This window comes from Onychomys torridus, chromosome 8, assembly GCF_903995425.1.
Source record: "Onychomys torridus chromosome 8, mOncTor1.1, whole genome shotgun sequence".
Classification (NCBI taxonomy): domain Eukaryota; kingdom Metazoa; phylum Chordata; class Mammalia; order Rodentia; family Cricetidae; genus Onychomys; species Onychomys torridus.
This window is the reverse complement of record NC_050450.1, coordinates 31474224-31497701: the sequence shown is the minus strand read 5'-3', so window position 1 is coordinate 31497701 and position 23478 is coordinate 31474224. Positions and strand designations below refer to the sequence as shown.

General features: G+C 40.1%; 1 protein-coding gene across 1 annotated transcript in view; it reads right to left on the bottom strand.

Annotated features, from left to right (window-relative positions):
• The window catches only part of Atp10b (ATPase phospholipid transporting 10B (putative)), a 235076-nt gene that overhangs the window by 165611 nt on the left and 45987 nt on the right, over positions 1-23478 (bottom strand). Inside the window, exon 3 of the mRNA XM_036198423.1 lies at positions 16760-16827. The gene's annotated coding sequence lies outside the window, so the exon portion shown is untranslated. The remainder of the gene's footprint in view (positions 1-16759; positions 16828-23478) is intronic.

Below are 23478 nucleotides of genomic sequence, written 5' to 3'. Positions count from 1 at the left end.
GTTTTAAAAAACGATTTATTTTAAATTATGTGTATATATGTGGGTATGTGCACATGAAGACAGGTGTATGAGAAGGCCAGATGAGGCCATTGGAGCTGCTGGAGATGGAGATACAGGTGGTTGTTAGCCACCTGACATGGTGCTTAGATGCTCTGGGAGAGCAGTAATGCTTTTAACCCCTGAACCATTTCTCCAAGCCTTCTGCAAATTTCACGATGTTGGAAATGGTGAAGGTGGGAATGTAAACCAAGCCTGTCCACAATCCCTATTGTTTCCTTTCCTCCTACCATAGAGATTTCCCACGATTTCTCACTATCCATGAATGAAGGTCTTAAGTACCTAGACTTTCCTAGCCCATGGGCAATTTCCAACTCCTCCCAACATTTCATCAATACTATGTTGTGCAATCTTTTCCTTTCTATATCTTTTGTTATTCTAAGTGCCCTGTCTCCTGAGGTAAATGTAAGCTAGCCAAGACCCACTGGACAGGCAGAAGATAATTAGGAACTACAATAAGCCAACCACAAGCATCTGAGTGTCATAGCCAGTGAACATACTGATGAGTGGAATTTTCTAGCAAGCCATCTGGGGTGGGTCCAAAGCTTTGAGAACATCCAAGAGGATGTACTTGGGAAGCCAATGGGTTCTTGTGTCTGGCCACACTACTTTCTCTGGTTGTTAGCTGCTCTTCTCGTAGATGTTTATGGAACAGTAAGCTATATAGGGTAGCAGGAGAGGTATGAGTGACACAGTGAAGCGCCATCAATCTGGAGCCTCAGCCTTGGTTGGCAGTTCAGACGTGGGAAAGGCACAGAGTACTCTGTCCACCTCCTCTCACGCTAGCTTCACTCTCAGTAGTTACTAAAGGAGGCTGGAGCTCCACACGGCAAATTTGCTTAACATAGGCAGCTAGATGATCATTTAGATACTTGACAAATCTCACTGCTTTATAAATTCTGAGTCACATCATTCTCCTTGCTCCCCTGAAAGGTCATGCACATTGCCTGGTTGTCACGCTTCTGTTCTAACTGACTATATTTTCTATGAAGTCTGGCAGGAGAGGTGAAATATGCATTACATAAGGAATGGCCCAGCGTACCTGGAGTTGAGAGGGGCCCACATTTCACAATTGCACAACATTTGACAAGGCCCACACAATTGCTCTATTAAATTAAACGACCATAGACTCCATCTGCGCACATAATCTCCACACAGGCTGGGCTCCTTTACAGCCAATAGCCTGCAGGTGTGCAAATAAGTGCTCATGGGCCACACCAGATGTCAGGGCCTAATTAAAATATAGAATGAAAGTGCTCTTCCCTTGGTACTGAGCAGAGAGCGCTGCTGTGCTTCTTGGGATAGGAAATAGCAAAGATGGAAAATGTAATTCTAGTCAGACACGCAAATGGCTGTGTGAAATCCACCTCCTGAGAACCACTGAGCATGGAGTAGGAAGTCAAAAGAAACCATTTCATTCTCTTGTTCAAGGCCATTTTCACTTGGCTGCCATAATGCAATTAGTACTTGTGTGTTTTAGTTCCAGGGCAGGGTCTCAGAGTTAAGGCTCCCAGCTTGATGGTTCAGATGCTGGAGTCGGATGGTGCTGATTATGAACAAGCTGTACTGTTCATAATTTTGACCCAGGGCACATCCGTGTCACCTGGATTTGAGGTGGAATTCTAAAGGCCTAACAGAAAAAGAACAGCTGGAGAGCTGTCAATCACCTGAGTAACTGGCAAGGTGAAGTGATTAGGAAGTGACTGCAATTTAAAGCCCAGAGGAGGGTGGTGGGGAGAGCTCATTCTGTAAAGCACTTGCTGTGGAAACAGGAAGGACTGGGCTCAATAAGAGAGCCACAAAAAGAGACCGATGTGGTGTGCACTCATAGTTCCAGGCCTGAAGAGTGGAGACAGAAGGATCATTAGGGCTTACTGACCAGCTAGTCTAACCTACTGGGTGAGCACCAGGGCTAGTGAAAGTCTTTTGCAAGCCAAGGTGGACAGTGTTTGAGGGACGGCAGTGGAGGTTGACCTCTGAGTGTGACATGCACATGCACACTTGTGCATATACCTGCAGGAGCTGAGGAGTGCCATGAGGTAAACACGTATGCATGACTAGGTACCATGTCCTCTCCTCCCCACCTTGCTTCCTGGCTCCCACTGGTGTTACTCTTCCTCTGCATTTCTGTCTTTGCTCTTTGCTTCCTCACTGCTTCTGGGTCACATGTCCTCTTACCAGTTCTCCCTTTCCCTGTCTTATAAAAACACGGACTATGGAGTTAGGATTATCTAAGTCCAATGTCAGGTTACTGGCTTGTTTTCACTGTCTTTCCACTAAGCATTCCTTCCAGTCATATTTCTTAGGCTTAATTTTAAATGTATATGAGTTCTATTTGGAGGCACATCTCAAAAAAATAAAATTGTCTTAAATATGGTTAACTCTTGATTAATTTCATCAGGGACTCCAAGGGACAGTCATGTATTTAAATGGGATCTTTTTGCTTTTTCACTGTAGCAGTCTCTAACATGTAGACCACATGGAAACTTTCATCATATATTTTTATTTTAATGACTAAGCATTTATATAGCATGATTTTTATAGAAAATGAAAGTGGCATATTAAAACTGTAATTTCATGGATAAGGGAACAAAAGATTGATTTAAACAATATTAAGGGGCTTGGGAGGTGGTTTAGTGGGTAAAGTGCTCACTATTAAGTGTGAAGACATGAGTTTGAATCTCCAGAAACCATGTAAAATCAGACATGGTATTGTCTAATTGTAGTTCAAACGCTTCTATGGTGAGAATTCCCCTGAAACTCATGGCCAGCTAACATAGTATATGCAGCAGTCAATGACAAGGACATATGTCTCAACCATGGGTGAGGACAAACCTTAGAGGTCATCCTTTGATCTCTGTATGTATACTCTGTCAAGTCCCCAACATACACATCATACACATACATTAAAAAACAAAATAAATCATAGTAATGGGCAAACTGTAGACTATGATTTTCAGTTTGGGAAACAATCATACAGGTGTTATCGAAATGTCTAAAGATTTAGAAGGAACTAGTACTCATGTATCCACTTTCAGTTAGCTAGGATTTACCTTGGCTTTCCAAGTAGCTGTGGGATTACTGGCCTATACCTATTTTATAATTATACTCCATATGTGGGAGACCCAAGACTCTTAGTCAACAGGAACAAGTGTTAAAGTTGTTTAATGTCCTGTGGTATTAAATAGTAACTAGTAAGCATCCCAAATGTAACTGGGTACTATCTGTGCAAGTCACTTAGCCTTTTTAATGCCAATTCAGTCACCTGGAAAGGGAAGAAGAGCATGTTACCTAACAGGGCTGATTTGAGAGTGCTGTAGGCTTTTTAAAAAAGGCTAAGTATAGGCCAGTAATCCCACAGCTACTTGGAAAGCCAAGGTAAATCCTAGCTAACTGAAAGGGCAGAAGGATCATGCCCTCAGGCCCTAGCTGGACTATAGAATGAGTACAAGACCTGCCTGGGTGATTTTGTGAGATGCACTCTCAAAAACAAAACAAAGCACCCCACACAGCATGATTTTGCAAGCTACACATAACTAACTGGCCACTCTCATACTCTCATTTTGATGTCCCATCTTGTTTTTCAAAGATAAACAATGCTTATTTTTGTTGTATGTAGTTAGTGTAGAACATGATGTAAAGTGCTTATAGTAGCCTAGAAATTAAGTTGTCTGTCATCTCATGATGTGCATCATCTTACGTGTGAATGTTAACAAATCAATCTTAGGAAATTTCTAGTGTATGACACAATATTATTAGCCATAACTCCATACACTTCTCTATTACCTGTCTGTTCCTTTTTGCTATGATCCAAGCATGAAAGGATGAGAAAATGAATCTGTGGCAGGAAGAAAGCCAAGATGACCTCCAGGATTCCTGACTCCTGTCTTATACAAAACTCTTACCATTCACTAAGTACTCTTGTAGATAACAGCTGGGAAGGGAATTGGCAGATCACTTAAAATTCCAACAGAGTTGGCCTTAAAATAGATGAACCAGGATGAGCCTGTCTAGTCTCAAATGGTTTCTTCTAGAAAAAGAGATTTGAAGCACAAGATAGGTTTTCCACTGTTAATGGATGCATGGAGTCACATAACAGAGAAGCCTGATGATGTATAGGAGACAAGAGGGTCCCAGGTCTGACAATTATCAGAAAACATGAACTACAATGCTATTTTTTCCAAGGAACTGGCCTGGCTGACAGTCTGAGTAGGTTAAGAAGTAGACTTTCCCATGACCCTGTGAAAAGGGCCAGGACTCAATTGCAGCCTTGTAGACTCAAGTGAGGAACCCAGCCATGTCTTGCCTGGATTTCTGCCTATCAGAAAAATGTGATTTGATAAATGGGTGGTGTTTTCAGCTGTGAAGTTCTGTAATTTGTAAGATAGTAATAGAAAACTAATACAGTATCTAAAGTCATAAATGTTAGCCCTAATTATATAAATGTAATATTTTATTACACATAATGCATTCAACTGAATCATTTGCTGTATTTTTCACTCTTAGATGAGTAAATTGTACTGCCTATAAAGTCCAAATCCACAGTCTACCAGCAATTATCATAATAATCTAACATCTATTGAACAATTACGGTGTGTTCATTCTGCTAAGTGCTTTCTACGCATTGATTCATTCAGTCCTCATAACCCTACGGAGTGCGCACATTGTGACTCACTTCACAAATGAGGAAAATAAAAGATGGGAGATGACTGAAGCTAAAAGACATTGTGTGGCTTTAAGGAAAAGTCATTATCCACAGTTATAGCACTTACTAAAACCACAAGTTTTCCTTTATTAAAGGTGGGATTTTTTCCATCTGGCTTTGGTATGTGTTTTTATGTCTTCATCTATATCCCTGGCAGTCACATTTCCTCATCTTTACCAGTTAAGAGCAACATGGGATAAAATACAGGATAAGCAACAGTACTGTCCTTCTAAGTCTACTGAGGTATGCTACCTCAATGCTCAAATCATCCCGGCATTCAGAAAATCTGCTCTTCTCTTTCGTGAGTTTTCCTACTTTATTTGTAAACTGACAAATTACATTAACAGGGCACAAAGTGATGCTATGATTTATGAACACCATGTGGAATAATTAGATCAGACTAATTACCATATCAATCATCTCAAATACTTTTATATGGTAAGAACATTTAAGATTTACTCTCAGTGATTTTAAATCTTAGTTGCTATATTTACATCAATGCATAGTGTCTCTGAAAGCCACAGAAAAGCTTATTCTTCCCAACTAAGGCTTTGTCTCCTTCCAACATCCTGTTCCCATTTTCCTTCATATCCCAGCCTCTGAAACAACCATTATACTCCTTGCTTCTCTTGAGTTCAATTATTGCAGTTTCCACCAATAAACAAGTGCATGTGCAATTATTGTTTTTTCATGCTAGGATTATTCTGCCTATCAAAATGTCCTTCAGTTCCACACATGATGTCCCAAAGACAAAAGCTTCTTTAAAAGGCAATTTTCTTGCATTCTGTGTATGTATACACGTATTTACAAATGTATGTATTTACATATGTATATATACACAGAATGCAAAAGACTTTTTCATTATATGCTCATCTCCTGATAAACACTTAGGTTCTACATGATCAAGATAGAGCAGGTAATCTTTTACAGTCTTATTTCAAGCCTTTGGGGTAAAATACTTGGAGGCTAGAGTTGGATTGCTGGGTCATTTTGGAATTTGTTAGTTTTCCTGAAAAACCTTTATGATACTTTCCATCCTGGCTGCACCAATTTAAATTTCTCCCAACAGAATACGAGGGTTTCTTGTTTACCCCGGCTCCTCTAGATAGTAGTCTCTAATTGTGTCTGCAGTGTGTCATGTCATAGGTCTGTGTGCCAGATTTGCTATTCTTGATAGCTTCCTGGGAATTAATGTCATCCATGAAGCCAGCTCAGAGAGTTTCTGTCGTATTTAGATGCCTGGGCTGTAGTCAGGGGCAAGGCAGAGATGTTTTAATACTCGGAGAGATACCTGAAGATCCTTGGGTCTGTTATTCTAGATGGACTTGCCAGGTTAAGTCCTGGGGGAGTTAACAACCAGCTGACAGTTCTAAGCAATTGCTAACACATGGGTGACCTGGGAAATATGGACTACACTTAACAAAACAGACCCCAAAGCTATCCTGCTCTCTTAGTTTTGCTGTGTTGATTTGATGAAATCATTAAATTGGGAATCAGAGAAACTGAGGATGTTTTGGGGGCCCTTCCTTACTATTGTTTTTATGTGATGTCGTTCTGAGACCTGCAGGTTGCAGAGCCTCTCTAGGGCTCAGATCAGTAGTCCCAGATTGTCCTAAAGACTAATGCTAAATACTCTGACTGTTAAACAATCACTTAAGGAGTTTTGAAATATACAAATGCTTTTTCCCTGGATTCAGAGACTTAGAAGAAATGTAGTCTTGTCTAGGTAAAGCATGGAATTTACACAGATATTGTAGTAACTGTTTATCAAGGCAACAGGATGTCCGTGACACTGAAACCATGAAATCAGGTCACACAGGTAGCAAGACTGGTACTCAGCCATGTACATTTCAACTGGATTCTGAATGAGATGCTTTGTGGAGTCACTTCCATCTCTGCTAAAAAGATACAATGACCAAAGAGAACGTTCATTTATTCCACAGTACACTTGACATGTTCTTTGTTAGGTACACCAGCAGCTCCATTGTATAGCTGAAGAAGTACAGATGTGGAGTAGTTACCTCCAGTGTCATACTTAGAAAGCGGCAGATCTAGACCTTGATTCCAATTCTCTGACTCTTGACCACCTGTTCTTGTTTATTTTTCAGCAAGATAGTCTCTTATTCTGCATGGGATACTCTTAGAGAACCACCTCTGCTCTGGCCAATGGTCACAAGATGCCTGACCTGTCAACTCCCTTGAATACAATAACAGAATGCTCATAGGTAAATTAAACAACAAAGCTTCTTCACAAAAATCCAGCATGGTAGCTCTGAAGGCATTTGGGCTGTTTACCATTGCAAAGTCTCTTGTGAACTTTTGGGAGAATTAGCACAGATATCTTTTCTCTTTTTTCTATTCATACACACATTTCCCTGTTTATTGTTTTCCTCTGCAGGTAGGGAATCACAGAAGACCTTCCTAGGTGTTTAATTGAACCTGCTGCTGTCTTCTGCTGTAGTTCATTAGCAACTTCTCCAGCATAACCCCAGGAGGTTCACATACAAAGTAAACAATCCTGGTCTTCACTTCAACCCTGGAGAAAGAATGACTGGAAGTTTTGGCAAAGTAATGGCAGTTAATGAGAACTAAATGCTTCTAAGGATGGGCTAGCTGTGCCTACACTCTCCAAGCATACTCATTGCATTCCTGGAGGAGCAGAAACAATCTTTAGTGGGCATCAGGCACAGAGAGATTCAGTTGGTCCTCTTCCATCACATTGCCACAGCAGTGACTGTGGGTCGATCTCAACCTTGCTAGGGTTTTCAGAAGTTATGCAAGTGTAATATGTTTAAAAAAATATCCTTTGTGCCCTTCCATGATGCTGTGAGTCTCAAATGAGACACATTATCAGTAAGCTGTTTACAACAGATGATGTCTTTTGCCAAAACATAAAACTCTAGAACCCATGGCTCTCCTCCTGGGTTATTCTTCGTTTTCCTGGGATGACTGTGTCTCTGACCAGCAGGTAGGGAATTCATCCATGAAGGATTTCTTGCTTTAGGGTTCTCACTTTCAGCTTGAAATCAGAACATAATTCTTTACTGTCTCTTTTTTATTTTGTTTGGGTGATCTGTTTTGCAAGCCACCCAGCTCTAAAACTCAGGCTCCAGCTGTGCATGGCTTTGTCTGTGTGTGAAGGTCAAAGCCTGGTTGCTTTCTGCAGGATCCTCTCTTCCCTGCCTTGTTTTGACTCCCAGTCAACTTGATAGAGTCTTAAGCTTGCACAGCTACTCCCTCCTTGGCTGTAGTTGGGATCCATGAATAATGCCAGCAACTGGGAGAAAGTCACGCTGGTGGCATTCCACTTACTGCCTGCATCAATAGCTCCCTGGCCTACCAGGCTCCTGTAGAGATTCAGATGAATACAGGACTGGTTTGTTCAACTCCTGTGAATCACGGCCCTCCCCATGATGCAGAACAGCTCTGTATCAGCCGTATTTCTGGACTTCGTCTTGACATAAGCCTTCCAGGCTATGCCTGTGTTTACCCAGAAAAGAGAGACTCTAAGTCCAAAAGTTCAAGAGAGGCAGCTATATAGAGCACTGGTGGATCTAAGAGCCTCACACAGGGATTTTTGAAAACATACTAAGCAGTGCTTAGGAGGTCAGACTTAGTCCATGTTAAGTACTGTGGTCTTATTTGAATTTGATAATGATTTATGCCTTCATTTTCATGGCTTGTATCTCTTCCAAAATGTTTTTGACCTCTAAGAGCAAGTAGTGTAGCTAAGGGGCACAAAACATGGGGCATACCCTGCATGTGATAAGATTTGGGCTGCAAAAGTACCTTCAATTTTGTTTTAAGTGTAATTCTAGTTTCAAATCACCTTAGTTCACTTAAATAATGTAATAGACCACACCACAATTCTCCCACATTTAAAATTTCACCATCCCCCATTGAGTCCAACAAGACGTTCTGTCTTCCCCAAGGATTTTAATCTGTCAAATGGAGATAGCAATTTTTAGGTGTCTCCCTGAGCTGCTTGGAAAAGTAAGGTTGCTCAGTATTACTTAGTAAGTCAAAGCTTTTACAGTCACTGTCCAGAGAATCCAAGGTATTTAAAATAGGGAACCTAGGAAGTTTTGCAAAGGCAATGAGTGGTTGATATGTCATGAAGTCTCATGGCCTCTTATGAAGTTATGAACCCTTTGAGGGTTGGAACTATGTCTTGCTCACTTGTTTCAATATCCACAGTTCTTAGAACATAGCAGGCACCTGTTTGGTATTTGATGAATTAATAAGACAGAGAGTCCTAAGTTCAAATCTCAGTGTTGTTATTTCTGGTCTTGGACAAGTTGTCTTCTCTGTTGGTGAGTTTGCACTTTTATGAAATTGCAAGGAATAATCTTGTAGGGGCAATTTTAAGACATAGTAGCTGGTACTGTTTGCTCACTGTGTGCTAGGCACTGGCAAAGCACTTTCTGTGGACTACCTCATTTGATTCTCACAACAGCTCTGTGAGGTGAGTGCAGTTACTGCTCTGTTTTGTAAGTGGCATTGTTGATATTCAGAGAGATCAAGAGGCGTTCAAGGTAATACAGTTACTGATCATGGGGATGGTATCCCAACCTAGGTATGTTGGTTCAATAGTTTTTTGAGACTGGGTCTCATGTAGTCCAGGCTGATTTTGAACTCATGAAGTCGAGGGTGACTTTAAACTTTTGATCCTCCTGCTTCCACCTTTCTAGTGATAAGGATTGCAGGTGTGGTTTATGTAGGGCTAAGAATCAAATGTAGGGTTTCATGTATTCTAGACAAGAACCTTATCAATTGAGCTGTATCACCACTCATCAGTCACCATGTTCCAGGCTTTCAAAGTAAAGGCTGCTATTATTGTTGGTGTTGTTCTTATATAGATTGTTTTCTGGTGACACTTGAAAGAAGAGAAAGTTCTGAGCAACCTAGTCAGCTTCGTACTTCAAAGAATATGTCCACTCTGGAAAAATCTTGCTAAGGTTTCAGTGTGTGTGTGTTTGTCTTCCTGAACACAGTGTTGTGTGCCTTCAGAAGCCATTTCAACTAGGCAGATGTTAATTATTGTCCTTAGGCAGATCTCAGGAGGAAACAGGGAGGCATGTTTCCATGACCAGTGATTGCTGAGTGATCTTACATGATGATCAAACAAAACAGAGCAGGTTTCTGAGCCAGGCTTCATGCTCCAACACATTAAAGCAAGTCACAAAGCTCGGGAAGATTAGACATGCATGGAATCATGGGAGTCATCTAGTCCCAGTGCAGAAGGAGACTTGAGAGGATGTCTAGAACAAGGTAAGTAATGGTAATGATTCATGTGCTTGAACGCTCTGAGGTAGGCATCTATAATTTGTACCTGGCTGTCATCCAGCCCCCATTTTCTGGTGACAGTAAAGTGAGCCACAGAAGTTAAGTGCATCATGTTCTCCTCACCATACCATGCTGCCACTGCTGGAGGATTTGTGATAATTGTGATAAAGCCTGGAATCTGACCCATGGTAGAAATCTTATCCATGTTTTCCACATTTGCATTGGGAAATCCAAAACTGGAAGATACGTCCTCAGTTCTTCTAGTCTTCAAGAAAATTTGCATAATATCTCTCTCTTAATAAACTTGCAGGGCTTGTTTAGCTAAGGTACCAAGTACTGAAGCAAGGAGAACCCACAAATCATACTGGAGAAGGGTAAAGTATTATGTTCCTGTTTTCAATGACATACCTCATGACTGGGTGCAATCAATGAGCATACAGTACTTGTATGGTTAGAAGAAATTTATTGGCATAGAGAAAGTAAAGTGTTTATGTTCAGTTGGAAGCTCCACCTCAGCTTCCCTTCCTCTCTCCCCAAATCCTGCCCTTCTCAGAAAGCCTGCCAAGCAGTGGCTCCTCCCTTGAAGCTGCTCAAAACTGCACCTACAGGGTATTTGAGCTCTGGTCCCTAGACCTGCCCTGTGACTTCTTCTCCTCCTTCCCTGCCTCACTTCTGGGGCCTTGAGAGTCACCAGAGAATGCTTTGTTCATTAACCTGGGCTTTTAATTTGGCTTGATCTAGCTTTTTGTGTTGGCGGAGAAACCTAGTTCCAAGGATCCAAAAATACTTATCAGTTTGCAAAACAATTACTTAATGGATACATTTATTACACCATGTTTATAAGAACAAATAAATCAGAATCAACCTAAATATTCACCATTTGGGGACTGAATATATATTTTTGATACTTTCATAAAATATCATGTAGCAATAAAAACAATAAGTTAACTACCAACCACAATAAGACTCACATGGCAAGATATCCCTAATGTTATAACAGTGACACTTTTATCTTAGGGGTAGCCAGTTGTCTAACTGATCTTAAGGCGTGCTAGATGGTAAGGAATTCATAATTCATACCTGGTACTATAAACCTAGATAATTATCCATGGCTAGAGAAGTCATAGGCCCTAGAGGAGAATCCACTACTATAATTTTCCTAAACAAATATAATTTCTAACTGTACTCAAATTTTTTATTCATATACATGCACCTGTCACTCTTCACCACAAAGCTTCCTTTTCCCTCAGATGGAGACTGTTACAGAGATATAAACTTGTGAAAATACAGAGAGCAAGCATTTGTGTGGTGCCCAACCCTGAGTGATATACCTATAGTGCAACTTCTACATCCAAGGCTCAGAGAACATTACAAAAAAGGAGGCAGAAAGATTATAAGAGGACCAGGATGGATGCTGCTAGATAGGATCCCCATGAAATGAACACATTATCTTGCAGCAGTATAGTTTCCTGGATACGATTGGTATAATACCATCAGTTGACATGCCAGTGTGGTTGGATGGTATTTGACAAAGCCCTACCCCAAGATGGAAAGCTACAGGTAGTTCAATAGCTAGAGAGAGAGAGGAAGAATCAGTTTCCTCCTGGGATGAACTCCTACAGGGGTTGTGCAATCCCAAGTATTCAGTCTTGGATGCTTGTACATATGAGCAATGCTAAATGAATTCTATGGATTCTACACACACACACACACACACACACACACACACACACACACACGTAATGTCAATGTGTGTGTGTGTGTGTGTGTGTGTGTGTGTGTGTGTGTCTTTCTGTGTGTGTATGTAACAGAATAAGGAACAAGTCATGGATTTCAGAGAGGAAACTGGGGAGGAGTTGGGAGGAAGGAGGGGAAGAGCGATGTAGATGCAGTGCTCATGTATGAAGCTGTCAAAAATTAAAACTAAATCTAAATTAAAAAAATAAGCTAAGCATACCATCTAATTCCATTCCTGAGAAACACAAAGTGAATCAAAAACATGGTACAGACAGTGAGTAAGATAGGTAGGTTTAAGAAGGCAGGACATCTACACGTGCATTCATATGTAGGTCAACACATATACAGGTAACTGTTTTAGGGGAGGGGAGGGGAAAGTTTTGAGACAGCTGGAAAGCTTAATTTTTATTAAACAACATTTATGTATTAAACCTTTTTTGCCATGTATTTGAATGTCCTACTTAATATATACACAGAAATAATTTGAAAGCAATAGTGAATAGCTTGCTAGGAAATAGAAAGTCTCTCTTGGAGTTAGCACCTGAACACTTATGCAGTTGTCAATCTGAGGCAGCATGTTTTGGTACTACACAATGGGATTTTTTTTTTTCTATCATAAGGGAGGATGAAGTTCTGTTCTTTGTTAGATAATGGACTGCAACTGGAAATCATAATGTTAAGTCAACTAAGCCAGTCCCAGGATGGCAAAATCAGATGGTTTCTAAAATTTGTAGGTTCTAGACCAGATAGACACTTAAAATTGTGGATGTACAGATGCCATGAAAACAGAAGGAAAACTGTGCAGTGGGATGAAGGGAACTTCAGATAATTCTCTCTTTCAGCTGTGCTGGTCAAAAAGAGAAATTGATGGTCACACACTTGCAATTATGAGAGCCCCTCACCAGAGCCCAATCACGTTGGCACTCTGGTCTTGGACTTGAGCCTCTAGAACTATGGGAAACTCTGAAGTGATCTTCAGGGAGGCAAAAGCAGGCTAGTGGCAACAGTATCTGTTTGAATGTCATATGGGTCTTTGTCTAAATCCCAGAACTGACTGTCTCCATTGTGACATGCTGAATATGCTGAATAAGTGGTTTTTCCTTCCATGTTTGCTTTTTCATTTATAGTAATAACATTTACTTTATGACAGTGGTTTTGAACCTGTGAGTCACGACCCCTTGGGTTGCATATCAGATGTTGACATTACAATTGACAACAGTGGCAAAATTACAGTTACAGAGTAGCAACAAAATAATTTTATGTTTTGGGGTCACCAGGACATGAGGAATTGTATTAAAAGGTTGCAGTGTTAGGAAGGTTGAGAACCACTGCCTTAAGAGAGAATGGTGAAGACCAACCTGGATAGCACTCAGCTTATCAAATAGCTCCCAACGATGCCTGCCTACTATTAAATCATACTATTATGCCATCCTTTCCTCTAGAATGGACATAGTGATGACTAATGAATCCATTAGGAAAAAGAGACAAGATGTCATAAAAGGCTGATCTCCCTGCTGTTGGCATGCTGGGTTACAATTCTTGCATCTGACAGTATTCAGACTGTAGCCAGAGAGGAACTGAGACCCACAGTGCATTAGGACCCCTAGGACTTTATTAGGACCCCTAGGACCAGTAACATGATAACCATGTGCTTGGGAGAGGATCCACCTTAAGTCAAGTTATAGGCTCATACTGTGCTAATGGCTTGAATCATGAAATCCAGAAAAGCTGGACAGGGATTGTCAACCTAAGCTCAACTGTGAGATTATATACATTATCCTTTAAAGTAACTCTATGTTGAGTACTTCGCTAAATAGTAATAGCTTAATAATGTACCATGTACCTCAGTATGACAGGAAGCCAGCAAGATGGTCCATGGGTAAAATCCAATGACTTAATTTGGGACCCACATGCTGGAAGGAGAGAACCAACTTCTACAGTGTCCTCTGATCTCCCTGCATCAGTGTCATGGCACACAAGTACAGGCACACACGTATAGAAATATATACATCTAATAAAAATAAATAGAAAATAAAAATATGGCATATATTATTATATCTGTATACCAATTACAATCAAAACAGTTTTTTTTCTGGTCCATATGGAGGCTCAGAATCACTTCCAATAAAGTTTATTTTATAAATTAACAATTGCAAGGAGCATTTGTGTGTGTATGTGCATGTGTGCATACATATGTATATATATATAAAGAGTAATACATTATTCTCAAATGTGTACACCCTGTAGAAGAGCTCACTAGAGCTAACATATTAGCACATACATCTCCTCATGCATTTGTAGTCTTTTGGTGAAGTTAACACTTGAAGCCTACTCTTAGTGGTTTTCAAAACTGTGATATTCTGTTTTAAAGTCAGACAGACCTTTTTCTAAATGCCAGTGCTGCCTTTCTCAGTTATGCTCCCTTGAATAAGAGGCTCCATGCCCTGTGCTTGCTTACTTGCTTGTAACAGTAGTATTCATTTTAAGAGGTCATGGTTAAGACTGACTGGCAAAAGTTCTGGGTGGCAGGCTGATGTCACCATGTTATACAATAGAGCTCTTGAACTTATTCTTCATACCTCAATGAAATTTATCTTTTTGACTAATGTTTCCTTAATTTCTCATGAAGTTTCTATAATTGATTCATCTTTTCTTCCCCAGGTGCATGCACACACTGATGTAAACATAGTGGTCACTTGCTTCACCTTGGTGAGTAACCAGTAGCACCGAGCTTGCTCCAGCTTGCAGCAGGTTTATAGTCTAGACCAAGAACTGATAGTATTTAAATAAACACATGAACGACTATGCTGATTGCTTGCTGTAAGATCAGTCTCCTTAATGTCACTGGCATGGTTTGTCTCCTTCCCCTCTCCTTCCCTCTTACCTGTCCTTTCTCTGGTAGGATCCCCTGGCCTGACAGGCATATCTAGAAGAGCTCTGTTCTGATAGCCCATGGACAGTGTCATGAATCTAGCTTTTAATGACTCTTCTCTTGACACAGTCAGAGGACTACTCACAGACCAAGAAACATCACCAAAGGGATACCTGTATGTGTGGAGACAGCTTTGCATATGTGAGAATGTTTTGATGTCATTTAAAATGTAACTTCAAATGACAAGTATTTTTAAACAAGGGATTGAATAAATATATTGATTGCCATTAATGACTGAGACACAATGCTAATTCACAGTAAAAAAATGATGGTGTTCATGAAACATACATACAATGGGAAGATGCCTGATGTACAGTTAAACTTAAAAGGCATTTATTAAGTAAATACACATATGAAACTTCAGGAGCACTTTTATGTATATAAAGATCTATATCCCATCTCCTGGTTGTCACCATCACCCCTGGTAAACTTGAGCCAAAGAATACAGTAACAGATAAACATTTCATCTTGCCCAGGTAATATATTTATGCTATAGTTGGGGCCTTCAAGGACCAGTTAAGTGGTTGTCATGGATATTTGGGATAGATCAGTAAATGCGATTTGAAAGGCAACATAGTCTTAGTGCATGAACCCAACCACTTCCTATAATTGCCCAACTACTACATGTCCAGCACATATCTGATATCTAAAACTAAATAGAAACATATTAAGGAAATGTGTTCTTTAGCCACACAAAGCAATCACCTATGTTTGATGAGGGGAATTTAGTGCACAGAAAGAATAAATTTGAGAGTCACATTAATAGAATCAACTCCTACAGGTAGGCACCAGCTAAAATTCTTTAGCTAATGCCTGACTCTTACACCAACCCTGATATTTAGCTTTCTTTCCCCGTGTTTTCTTTTTCGACAGGTGGAATGTTTTATTAAGCATCCAGGATCTCTGGAGCTGTGCATGTCTTTGTGAAGATCCCAGACAAATTAGAAAGTCAAATTAGCAATGCATATTTTAATGCTGCTTTGTAGTTTTTTTTTAAGTTGGCAGCAATGTTTACTCTTTGAGGGGGGAGTTTGTGATTATGCAAATTGAAGAAATAGTCTGCTTATGGTATAATGATAATGACTTGGGTTTTATATCCAGAGTCAAGGTATTTCTGTTCATTTCTTAACTTCACCTGTGACTTGAGGGGAGGTTAGCCAAGGTGGAGAACTTAGAAATGGATATTATCTTCAGTTTGATCTTAGAGGAATGGCTGATGAAATTTGCATAGCCTTATTGTCCCATAGACACTGCCAACGGCCTGTAAAATGAACATTTACCCCTTGTCTTCTTTCTAAAAAGATACTCATTTTGTTTAGACCCTGGTATTTCAGAGTTATCATCTCTAGACCTGGGAACACTAATGACTGGTCTAAAGTATGCTGGATGTTCTCACATGCTCTGTCCCAGGAGCAATGAACATGAGTAGAAGTTTCTTGGGGGCTTTCTAGAAAAGTGCACGAAAAGAAAGACATGGAAGAGATGCCCATCTGAAATCAGAATCAGGGTAGCGTTGTTAGTTGTCTCCACTCTCTATGGACTTGCTTTATACAAGTCAATAACTTAAAAAAATTACTTAAGCCATGTTGAGCCTGTATTTTCTGTTGTTTACAGACAAGAACACATCTTTTTTAAAATTTATTTTTATTTTTTTGAGACAGAGTTTCTCTGTGTAGTTTTGGTTACTGTTCTGGATCTCGCTCTGTAGACCAGGCTGGCCTCAAACTCACAGAGATCTGCCTGGGTCTGCCCGCCGAGTGCTGGGATTAAAGATGTGTGCCACCACTGCCAAGAACACATTTTAATGATACATACCTTGGTAGTCCCTAAATTGCTCAGTGTGTGTACACATGTTCCTGTTTATGCAGATGTAAACATTGCAGAGAAACTACAGCTATATACTTGGCATCTGATTGACTAATGAAGTCACTGACACTTGCTTAAGTGCACTGAAGGAAACAGTTGCAGTTTAGTGAAGCTCCTCTGGGCACTAAGAGGAGTCCATATTGTATGATCAACCAAGAAGAAGAAAACCAACTTACTGTTCCCACTTTTGCTTTCACTGGAACAAGTTTCTGCAGTCACTCATGATCTTCCTGCCACTGTGAGACTGAAAGACACAGGAGGGGGAATAAATATAAAATGTGCAATCTCATTTTGGCATCAGGCAGTAATTAAGTATTTTGCCCTTTCCATTCCAGCTGGCTGACTCCAGCTCCAAATAAACTTCACAAGCAAGCTGGACATTTTCCCAGGAAGCTGTTTCAACGGTAACGGTTTGCTCCGACCAGGGAATCAGGTCTACTGTTTTATCTGCCAACATGCAGAATACAAATGATGTTCCATGTTCTCTTGGATGTCAGTCTAAATGCATCTTCACTCCATGGGACACATCTCGGTCCAACCACTTGGTGCATTTCAATTTTGCCCATAAATTGGTTCAGAAAGAAGATCAGATTTGATTCAAGTTAATGAAAGTAAGACAAACATGGTTGAAGATGTGGAATGAAAGAGAAAATCTCTTTCTATGGAGCTAGATGTGGAGAAGATGCATTTCTAGCAGCTATTGGTGTGTGTGTGTGTGTGTGTGTGTGTGTGTGTGTGTGTGTCTGTCTGTCTGTCTGTCTGTGTCTGTTTTGAGTGAAAGGTACCTAGCTCTGATATAGCCTCTGGATCCATCCATGATTGAAATGATTAAATGACTGACACTTTTAGGAGTAAATAATACATACCCCCTTTATTGCTAAGCCAGGCTAATTTGATAGTACTGACTTTTGCTTTGCTTAATCATCTTGGTTTTGTCCTTTGTACTTATTCACCGATTGCAGTAAAATGAAGACAGCTGATACACTAATCAGTGTCTTTATTGATCTTAAACATTTCTGCTTTATTATTAACGGAGGGAAAGCAAACCTGGTACTGGAAACCTAGCCAGATTTTCCAGGGCTAGTGGGGTCATGGACCTTACAAAAGAATCAACTACCACCACTTTCCTAGACTAGCCCAATTCCTTACTGCATTCCAAATCTTACCCCATACCCATAGATAAGTGTAGGTACTACCCTCATCAAAGGAGCCTTTCTTTACAGTAAATGGAGACCATAATAGAAACTTGACACAATGCAGAGCTCAACAGAGGATATGGAGCCCAGCCCCAATGGATACATCTACATCACAGCTCCTGCATCTATGACTCAGGGAACATCATGAAAGAGGCAGTAGATTACAAGAGCCAGAATACCAGGAGGTCTCCTGTTTCTCTTAGAAATGACTGCATAAAAAAAGATGAGAACAATAGCAATATCAATAGGCATGCTAACATGTAAGGAGGAGCATTTCATGGGGTCTTATCTGTAGACAAAGAACTACAGGCAACTAATGACTGTTGGGAGGAGGGGAATTAGCCTTTCCCAAGCATGAGCACAGTGAATAGTTGTCCAGTGCAAAGTGTTCAACCTTGAAATCATAGACACACATACAAGAAGACAGACTCAGCAGAATCTATTTATAAATATTTACACACACACACACACACACACACACACACACACACACACACACACACATGAGGTCTGCAGCAGGCTTTCTTTTGGGCCATTAACCAGTTCCCAAATCATGATGCAGAGACTTATTCTTAATTATAAATGCTCAGCCTTATCTTATGCTTGTCTCCCTAGCTCTTATAACTTAATGTGTTTCTCTTCATCTACATTTTGCCTCAGGGCTTTCTATCTTTCTTTCATTCTGTATGTCCTACTCCATGTCTGTCTGTTTGGCAGCTGCCTGGCTGGCCCTGGGCATCTCCTCTTTTTCTCCCTCATTCTTTTCCTTTGTTCTTTTCTCTCAAGCTGAGATTACTCCTCCAGTGGTTGATATATTGTGCACCCCAATAAACTTGTCTGGGGGTCAGAGAACAGAACAGCAACTCTATTAAACATAGAGGTTAGGTAGCAGTAGCACACACCTTTAACCATAGCATTCTGGAGGCAGATATCCATCTGGATCTCTGTGAGTTCAAGGCCACACTGGAAACAGTCAGGCATGGTGACACACACCTTTAATCCAAGCACTTGAGATCTCATGTCTTGCTTGGGAAAGAAACACACCTTTAATACCAGGAAGTGATGGCAGGAAGCAGAAAGGAATATAAGCATGAGGACCAGAACCTAGAGACGTCTTAAGCTTTTAGGCTTTTAGCAGCAGTTCAGCTGAGATCCATTTGGGTGAGGACTCAGTATGAAGGTTTGTGGAAACAGGATCTGATGAGGAGTTATTGAGGTGAGGTTAGCTGTGGCTTGTCCTGTCTGTCTTTCTGATCTTCCAGCTTCCACTCCAATACCTAGCTCTGGGTTTGTTTTTGTTAATAAGACCTTTTAAGATTTATCTTACATTCCCCAAAATGGATTATGGATGTTTGTCTTTGTTTAGATTGTTGGTTGCATATTGTTTTTGGTCATAGTCAACCTCTTTCTAAAAGAAAGGGGAATATGATATAGAAATGTAGAATATAGATATGATAGGATAAAAGGGTAGATTATTGAATCTACTTTTAAAGAGCAACAACTTATTTGCAATGTTTTACATTGCTATAGATTTTAGCTAATTACAAATTTAAAGTTAATTTTGTTATACTGTATATATATATTTCTACTCTTGTTTAAGGTATTATGTTTATGTAACTCATTTAAATTGTAATGAATAATTATAAAGAAATACAGATTAATAATTAGTCTTCTATGATAGTCAAACTTATAGTCATGTTAGTTAAGTTTTCTAGGTATACATAAATATAATTCAGTTAGGTAGGTAATCTTCAAACACTTCAAAGACCTACAGAATATGGCATTTAAAATGTTTTAAAAACTTAGACTTTCTGGACAGTGAGATATGTCTGCTCCTGGCAGCACTGATTTAATTTCAAAGAGAAAAATGGGCATCAAAGATACTCTATATGGAGTTTATCTTCTTCTTGGCAAAAATAGCTATTTGGATAAGAAACTGCTCTTGCCTGGACTGCTGATAATATGTTGTATAAACTGGATCTATAGGACCCATAGGAAAATGACCACTGAATTTGCCCAAACAAGGCAAAATGGTCCTTCAGTTTCCTGCTTTGCAGAGGAGACTGCCAGATATTCTACAGGACACATGGAGAAACAACTAAAAAACTCTAGACCTAGAGGTTGAAGATGGATGCCCCAACATGGCAGAGGAACTTTGGATTACTGTTCAGGCAGCCAGCTGTCTCTGTCATTCTAGATTTTTTGGAATTTGCTTACAATGCACTTCTTATTTACATGGGTAATATTATATCCTTCTGGAGTCTTTGATGTAGTTGAAGACTAGATAGTTATAATTATGATTTTCCCCTGGTTATGATAAGAGGTAAGTTAGATATGAAACCTTGGACTCACAAATATAGGATAAATAAAATATTTTTCTTTGAATTTGCCAAATATAAATGGACTAAATATTGTAACTGTGATTCTTGCTTGATAACTGTTCTATTATATGTAATTTTACTATGTTAAAGTTAAAACCTTCCTTTTTGAAAAAAAGAAAAGGCGAAGTGCTGTGGATATCTTTCTGCATGTTGTGAATATGTGTTGCTCTGATTGGCTGATAAATAAAGCCATTTGGCCTATGGCAAGACAGCTTAGAGGAAGGTGGGAAATCCAAACAGGAAGAGAAAGGAGAGGTAGAGAGATGCCAGCTGCCACAGAAGGAGAAGCAACATGCCAACAGACCGGTAAAGCCATGGAACATGTGGCAAAACATAGATTAATAGAGATGGGTTAACTTAAGATATAAAAGCTAGCTAGCAAGAGGCCTGCCATAAACCATACAGTTTATAATTAATGTAAGTCTCTGTGTGTTTAATTGGGTCTGAGCGATTGTGGGACTGGGTAGGACACAGGAAATCTTCCTACTACATCCTCCTCTTATTCTCTCTGCCCACCAGCCCCACCTATCCCTCTACTGCCTAGGTATTTGCCATTCAGCTTTTATTAGACCAATCAGGTGCCTTAGGCAGGCAAGGTGAAACAGTAACACATCTTTGCATATTTAAACAAATACAGCATAAACAAATGTAACACACTTTTACTTAAAGTAATATTCTTCAACATAAACAAATGTAACATACCTTTACTTAGTTGAAATAATATTCCACAACAGTGGTCAGCCTTGAGGCCATATATACACATACAACAAAAGACTCAGTAGAATCTACTAATATTTATGCACATACATACATACACACACACACACATAAAGTAATGATCAAAGAAAAGGAGGTTATCAGCTTGAGAGTAGGGGCCATAGAGGGGTTCAAGAAGGATATCTGGGAGGGACTGATGGTAGGAAAAGGAAGAAAGAAGTGATGTAATTCTATTTCTACTAAATACAGTAAAAACTTTCTGCTTTGGAGGAAATGGAGTAGTCTTGCAAAGCATTACTGAGGGAGCTATCTACATCATTCTAACAAGGTAAAGATTACACACACACACACACACACACACACACACACACACACAGACAAATGCATGCATATATACACACATGAATATACACAGATGTATACACACATGTACACATGCTCACAAACACGCACTCATGTCTGAGTGCTTGTGCATACACACACACCCACACCCACACACACCCACACACACACACACCACACACACAGAGTATAGGCTTTAGATGCAAGTATATCTTCTCCTGGAAGGATCTGGCTAGGGGTAGTTGATTCTAGCTGTCTCTCCCCATGGGAATGCTGACCTAATCCTACAACCTGTCTTTGTTTCCTTCATCTTGTCCTTCTTCTGACCTGGCTATCTTTTTACCAGGCTTTTCTGCTTACTTATGACTGGACTAACCACACACAGCACTCTGACCTTCCCAGGGCCCAATTTACTGGGAGTCACTAAGTAAGGGTCACAAAGAAACTGTCTGCAGCCCCAACCCTAAATCTTTTTTTTTTTTTTTTTTTTTTTTTTGTATGTGGAGCTGAGGATCGAACCCAGGGCCTTGCGCTTGCTAGGCAAGCGCTCTACCACTGAGCTAAAATCCCCAACCCCCCAACCCTGAATCTTGATGGACTTTTGGCTCATGTTTTTGGAAACTGGTCTATGTTTAAACATGGAAAAGTTTTACACTAGAAGATTTCAGGTTTCATATAAAAAAAAGCTCAAAAGGGCTGTCTATACAGTCTTCTTTCCCACATGGCGACCCAGGGTCTGCTATCTCTAAGCAGGGCAAGGTTGAGTCTTTTGGTATCCTCCAAGTGGTGCTCACTTCTGCCACCTGCCGGGGCTAACTGTAAGTACAGTGATGGTTAACCTCTACCCCAGCTTTTCTACCATCTACTTGGGGCTAACTCAACTGAAGACCACCTTGCCCCACAGTGGCTGTATCTGAAAGCAGCTTGGGTATAGCCAGGTTCCCATCTCAGCCTCCAGTCCCTCTATAAAAAGCTCCGTGTGGCTTTCTTTAATTTTGTCATTATCCTTGGCCTATTGTTTACCTGCCCCCCTCAAAATGCATACACTATTTATTTGATTAGGAAAAAAATGGGTTTATAAGTACATTTATGAAAATGAAATTTTGCTGTTTCCTTCAGGGGACAGAAAGCAGATGAAAGCTGTGTGGTACCATCTACCAGACAATATATGAGACCTCAGAAGACTTGGTCACTCTGTAATCTTTTCTAAATTATCCCCTTCTCTTGACTTTAATTCCTGTGTCTGTCAGATAAGAATGTGGTACTATGTCACAGTTATGAGCTACTGACCCATTGGTTATATCCAGTTATTCGGCCCTATTTTTCTTTTGTTGATTAAATACAATAACTAAAGGGAATGTATCAATTAATAATCCAGAATACAAACTTCCCAGGACTTTTTTTTGCAATTTAACAGTGTTTTTCCAAATTCCTGTATAACAATGATAGGGCATGTGGCTTCTCCCCTTCTTCACACACCTCCAAGAGTACATACTTATTGTCTCAACATTTGTTATAGTCACTAATGTCTTTGTCTTGCCTGGTGAGCACTTTCTCTTGATGCCCTTGAATGAGATGCATGACCCTCCTTTCATGAGTAGAGGATGATGCTAAGTGTCAGAGATAACTTGAAGCATTCTACTAAACCTTAAGGAATTGCCCCTTCTTCCCGCTGGAAAGCTGAAAAGCAACAAAGTGTGCAGGGCTTTGTGAAGGTCCTTCCACACAGTTAAACCTGAAAAGGCAACAGACTGGCTTTGAAAGCAGCAGAAATATTCTTCTTCCGTTGGGGTTGGTAGCTGATTCTCTAAGTAATTTGCAATTCAAGTGTCTCTTTGTTTTGTATGAAAATTTGCTGCTATTTGGAAAGTGGGGATGAGCTAAATTGCATCCTGCTGGTTTTACTTTGACTGTGTCAAAAAAGAAACTGTTAATCTGGTTCCATAATTAACTTCCCTGTTTTAAAAAGGCCCTGGGAGAGAGTCCAGAGAGTGGCTGTCAACTCCCTGCCTCTCTGCTCACCAATGCTGTTCAATAGGATGCCCTGAAAGGAGGATGGTTCCAGGTGGAGAGGGCTCTTGATTATCCCTCTGATCTTCTGTCTCCTTTATCCTCATCCAGCTAACATTTAGTGAGCTCCCACTGCAGGTAAGACACCAGATCAGTTAGGGGTATCAGGATAATAAATCCCTGAAGAGCTGCCAAGAAACAGTTAATTTTCCATCCATCCATCCATCCCTCCTTCTCCTCCCTCCAAAA